This window comes from Haplochromis burtoni, unplaced genomic scaffold, assembly GCF_018398535.1.
Source record: "Haplochromis burtoni strain Fernald_Lab_line unplaced genomic scaffold, NCSU_Asbu1 Contig_1790, whole genome shotgun sequence".
NCBI lineage: Eukaryota > Metazoa > Chordata > Actinopteri > Cichliformes > Cichlidae > Haplochromis > Haplochromis burtoni.
Window position 1 is genome coordinate 16,620 of NW_024584151.1, and position 6,012 is coordinate 22,631.

Sequence of the window (6,012 nt, forward strand, 5' to 3'; positions counted from 1 at the left end):
TGTTAAATTATCAACTCCAGATAGATTTGGTGTTTAACACTAAATCAGAGTTAACGTACCAACTCTCCAAAAAGAGTTAAATTAACACTCTCTGGTGTGGACCCATATAGACACTTTAATAGTGTTGAAATCAAATCCGACAGTGTTAATTTGGACATGCTGGATTTGCTGTGTAGAAGACTGGCAAAATTATGGAAGAAACACATTAACAAGAGAATTCTGAGTAAAACCAAAGTTACTTTCCCTAGTAACTAGTTACTTTGAAAGTAACGAGTAACTTGAAGTAACTGAGTTACTTTTGAGAGAAGTAACTAGTAATGTACCTAAGTTACTATTTTAAAGTAACTTACCCAACACTGCCTAAAATACGCCAGCAACTACCATGTTCTTTATGTCAGATTTTTATAGACAAAACCAAAACAAAGAGATTTCATACCTCCAACTTCTTTGAGTTTAGCGGTTGCTTCTTTCCTTGTTTATTCCACTAAGTCGATTACAGAGGCATCAATGTGACTTTAAAGACAACAGGACACACGGACCATCAGAAGAGAAGAGAGGAGGAACAAGGCTTGACTGAGAGGAACAATTCACTATACACTATATTCACTTCCTTTGTCTGGGGCTTTGAAATTGTATTAAAAAGAATATCATCTTTTTTTATTTATTTCTTTTTAAATTTAGCTCTTGAATACTTTCAGTTTCACTTCTCACCATTCAGTTTCAGTTCTACAATTCAATTTCAGTTCTTAAATCCAGTTTTGGGGTCATACACTGGGGTACTTCGAGAAAGCCGCACAGTAATGAGTGCTGATTAATAGAGCTACGTTGTACCTGTGGGCCCAGTGTTACTGAGTGGACCTACAGCATCTTCAGCTGGAGTGGGCCTCAGATTAAGTATTCAGAAGTCATTCATCATGTAAAATGACCGGCGGATAAAATCTCAGGTTGGTAATAAATGTATTACATTTATAAGAAAAAGCATCATGTGAACAAATGATAGTAACTTGTAGCTGTTAGCTAAAAATGCTAATTTAGCCTAGTTTGCCCTGGGTTCAGCTTTGACAAATATGAGCGACTATTTCCAATAGAATTCCAAAGTTGTCATCTTGTACCCTCTCAGAGTCGTCGTGCAGCTCAGCCACACCTGAGGTCATATTCCATGTGGTGTTCATGCAGTTTTCTACCCAACAGTTACAGCATGTCGGACTGCCTGATCAGCATACTGTATGTAAATAACATATGAGTTCAAGCATGTGATGACAAAGGCCAGACATCTGGATGATTATATGAATTAAACAAAAAAACTAAAGAAGACGTGTTACTTCATCTTTTATCTTTATTATTATTAATATTATTAATTTATTTTTTTACATTTTTCATTGTTAGCCATTAGGTTTATTTTTAGTAGTCCTTGCCAACTTCTCTCCCTCCTCCATGTTACTGTGTCTGTTTGGCAGCATCTACAGGGAGTGCAGAATTATTAGGCAAATGAGTATTTTGTCCACATCATCCTCTTCATGCATGTTGTCTTACTCCAAGCTGTATAGGCTCGAAAGCCTACTACCAATTAAGCATATTAGGTGATGTGCATCTCTGTAATGAGAAGGGGTGTGGTCTAATGACATCAACACCCTATATCAGGTGTGCATAATTATTAGGCAACGTCCTTTCCTTTGGCAAAATGGGTCAAAAGAAGGACTTGACAGGCTCAGAAAAGTCAAAAATAGTGAGATATCTTGCAGAGGGATGCAGCAGTCTCAAAATTGCAAAGCTTCTGAAGCGTGATCATCGAACAATCAAGCGTTTCATTCAAAATAGTCAACAGGGTCGCAAGAAGCGTGTGGAAAAACCAAGGCGCAAAATAACTGCCCATGAACTGAGAAAAGTCAAGCGTGCAGCTGCCAAGATGCCACTTGCCACCAGTTTGGCCATATTTCAGAGCTGCAACATCACTGGAGTGCCCAAAAGCACAAGGTGTGCAATACTCAGAGACATGGCCAAGGTAAGAAAGGCTGAAAGACGACCACCACTGAACAAGACACACAAGCTGAAACGTCAAGACTGGGCCAAGAAATATCTCAAGACTGGTTTTTCTAAGGTTTTATGGACTGATGAAATGAGAGTGAGTCTTGATGGGCCAGATGGATGGGCCCGTGGCTGGATTGGTAAAGGGCAGAGAGCTCCAGTCCGACTCAGACGCCAGCAAGGTGGAGGTGGAGTACTGGTTTGGGCTGGTATCATCAAAGATGAGCTTGTGGGGCCTTTTCGGGTTGAGGATGGAGTCAAGCTCAACTCCCAGTCCTACTGCCAGTTTCTGGAAGACACCTTCTTCAAGCAGTGGTACAGGAAGAAGTCTGCATCCTTCAAGAAAAACATGATTTTCATGCAGGACAATGCTCCATCACACGCGTCCAAGTACTCCACAGCGTGGCTGGCAAGAAAGGGTATAAAAGAAGAAAAACTAATGACATGGCCTCCTTGTTCACCTGATCTGAACCCCATTGAGAACCTGTGGTCCATCATCAAATGTGAGATTTACAAGGAGGGAAAACAGTACACCTCTCTGAACAGTGTCTGGGAGGCTGTGGTTGCTGCTGCACGCAATGTTGATGGTGAACAGATCAAAACACTGACAGAATCCATGGATGGCAGGCTTTTGAGTGTCCTTGCAAAGAAAGGTGGCTATATTGGTCGCTGATTTGTTTTTGTTTTGTTTTTGAATGTCAGAAATGTATATTTGTGAATGTGGAGATGTTATATTGGTTTCACTGGTAAAAATAAATAATTGAAATGGGTATATATTTGTTTTTTGTTAAGTTGCCTAATAATTATGCACAGTAATAGTCACCTGCACACACAGATATCCCCTAAAATAGCTAAAACTAAAAACAAACTAAAAACTACTTCCAAAAACATTCAGCTTTGATATTAATGAGTTTTTTGGGTTCATTGAGAACATGGTTGTTGTTCAATAATAAAATTATTCCTCAAAAATACAACTTGCCTAATAATTCTGCACTCCCTATATTTGGGGTTGAGAGTGGAACAGAAAGTAAGTAAATCCAAAGAGCCATTAAAACCAGGAGAGGTTCATATATTTCAGAAGAAAGGATTATTAAAAAGAATTCAAAAGAAATGACCTCAATGCCATACGTGATTTAGGAACCCTAGACAGCACTTTGCAAAATAACACATTTTTATACTTTCATACTCTGATGGGCCAAGCTGCACCTGTCAGGGAATGTGTCTGTGTGTGTCAGTGATGTCAGAGCACGTGAGAGTGGTCAAGTAAATGTCTCTTCCAAAACTAGATGAAGGCACAAGAGAGATTAATGGCAAGGCATTCAGATTCAATATCTTCAGTCTTCAGTGGATATTCTGGCACAAATATACCTGTAAAAGTAGATTTAGCAGGTGTTTGGTCACCTGACAACTTCTGCCTGTCAAACATAACAATGTATGTATGTTTAAAAAAAAAAAATTAATCATACACTCAGGTACCCAAGAATTATTAATAATAATTATTGTAGTTAAACAGAAAGTCATTGATCATATCATGTCAGACAGAGGTGATCCAGTGATGCTGCACTAATGAATTAGACTAACAATTCACTTTAGCTAAAGTTATTGAGTTAGCTAAGGACTTGGGATGCTGTGTAAGACATAAATGAATCTATATATATATCTATAATCTATAATCTATATATATAAATACAAAGGTTTGGACATTCATTTGCATGTTTCTCTATTGTAGGGGTTTCTGCAAGCATACAGGGCTTTCAGAACTGAACTGAAAAGTGAGAAGTGAAACTGAAAGTATTCAAGAGCTATTTAAAAAAAAAGATGAAATACAATTTAAAAGCAATCAAGTCGTTTTCAAAATATAAAATGCAGTTTTATTTTAGTGATGATCATTTTCAAACCAATACATTGCATTTCAAATTATGATAATTGAAATTCAGTTTCAGAAGCTTTTATTCAAGTTGAGCAAATCAGAATCAAATGTAATGTATTTCAATGTAGTTTCTGATGGCACAAAGTTCTGCCTATATTAATGGTGAATAAAGAACGGAAACTGTTTGTGGTAATAAAACAGTGTTAGATTTTAACATACTTGAAGTAAAGGCTGTAGGAACCCCGTGGTGGATGATTGTTGCGGTGTGCAAACTATTTATTATTCTTAACGATGATGGCCATTCATTTTGTTGTGACTATAACTGTTGTCTTTTGTGTTATCATTACAATATTTGATCTTTCTTATCAGCAAGTATATCTAACAGATGACATAATTTATTTTGATTTTTGAAATTTGAATGTAACTTTAAAGCTCAAAAAACATTATTTCTAAGAAACTATTACTATTAATAAGACACAATAGACCTAACAATCCCGTGCGGCCATATTATGGGCAAAGCTCTCTGGGTTAAGCCTTTGTGAAGGAGAGTCGATGCACTTCTATATCCTTGGGAACCCGCAGGTTATGTTTATGTTGCTCCAATAAAAATGTATTTCTGTTCAGAAGTGAGTGAGTGAGTGAATATTTACAATTATGTATAAAAGTGACTGAGTTGATTAGCTAGTGTAACACAAGTACTCTGAGCAATTCTGTGTAATCGACAGATGCATTAAAGATCTAACATCCTGGATTTTCATGTTACACTGTGAATAGTGATTTTGACCATGAAATTACTGAATTGAACAAAGGTGATATATTTAGTGATATTCTTTATTGAATATAACTGTTATGGAAAGAAAAGGTGATCATTGGAGAAACTGAAGCAGTTTAAAGAGAACATGTTTCACTGGAGTTGTGAGATGGTTGAATGTAGGTGATGTTGACAAAACCAGCTGAATTGTAATAGTGAAAGCTCATGTTTGGTGTTTACATAGCATTTATTTAATGTGAAATAAATCAGACTCAGACACGTTCTGGAGGAAAACAGAGATGCATCGTGTTCTTATTACCCTACTCTACACCTGCTTTTACAGGTAACATATTTGTCACCTTGGGACCCATAACATAAGTGGAAAAAAGATAGGCTGCAGGTGTCTTTTCTTATGATGAGAGACAGTCTGTACAGGTATCAGGACATCAGAACTAAAAAAAAACGTGAACATATTTCCCCAGTACTTGCCTCTCTTCACTGGCTCCCTGTTTTCTTCAGAATTGATTTTTACATTTTATTGTTGACAACGAATAAAATGTAATAAAATGTAATAAAAGGTATTTTACTGGGTAGTATTGGATAGTATTGTTGGCTTGGTATGTCTGTCTGGTAACAATCATTTATGCAGAAACACTCTCAGGTGTCATTCCAAAGCCTTAATGCTTCTAGATTTAAGTCTTGATTTTGGAGCAGACAGAAGGCCCTCATTAAAGATCTGAGCCAACAGACTCATACAGGCACAGTTTTTCTCCTGTGTTCCAGGAAATTCAGCCTGCTGTCTGAAAGAACTGACAAATTTGGCATCCTGACCTTGAGACAGGATGTGGTTAGCTTAGCTTAGAAGTACAGCTAGCTTGGCTTTGTTCAAAGTTAAAGATATAGCAGATGTACCTCTGGGAGTCTTTGGTCTGATGAGTATGTAATACTGTATTATAACATTACAGCTATGGCAATATGTTTTTGTTACATCCTGCAGTGAAATATATATATACATATATATATACATATATACATATATATATACATATATACATATATATACATATATACATATATACACATATACATATATACACATATACATATATACACATATACATATATATACATATACACATATATATACATATACATATATACACATATACACATATATATACATATACATATATACACATATACATATATATATGTATATACATATACATATATACATATATATATACATATATACACACACACATACACATATATATACATATATACACACACATACATATATATACATATATACACACACATACATATATATACACACACACACACACATATATACACACACATA

General features: G+C 35.9%; 1 long non-coding RNA gene across 1 annotated transcript in view; it reads right to left on the reverse strand.

Moving 5' to 3' along the window:
* Window positions 1-1,243, reverse strand: part of LOC121813496 — an 11,125-nt gene extending 9,882 nt beyond the window's left edge. The window contains exon 1 of the long non-coding RNA XR_006053733.1: window positions 437-1,243. This is a non-coding gene — a long non-coding RNA (uncharacterized LOC121813496). The remainder of the gene's footprint in view (window positions 1-436) is intronic.
* Between the last annotated feature and the right edge of the window lie 4,769 nt (window positions 1,244-6,012).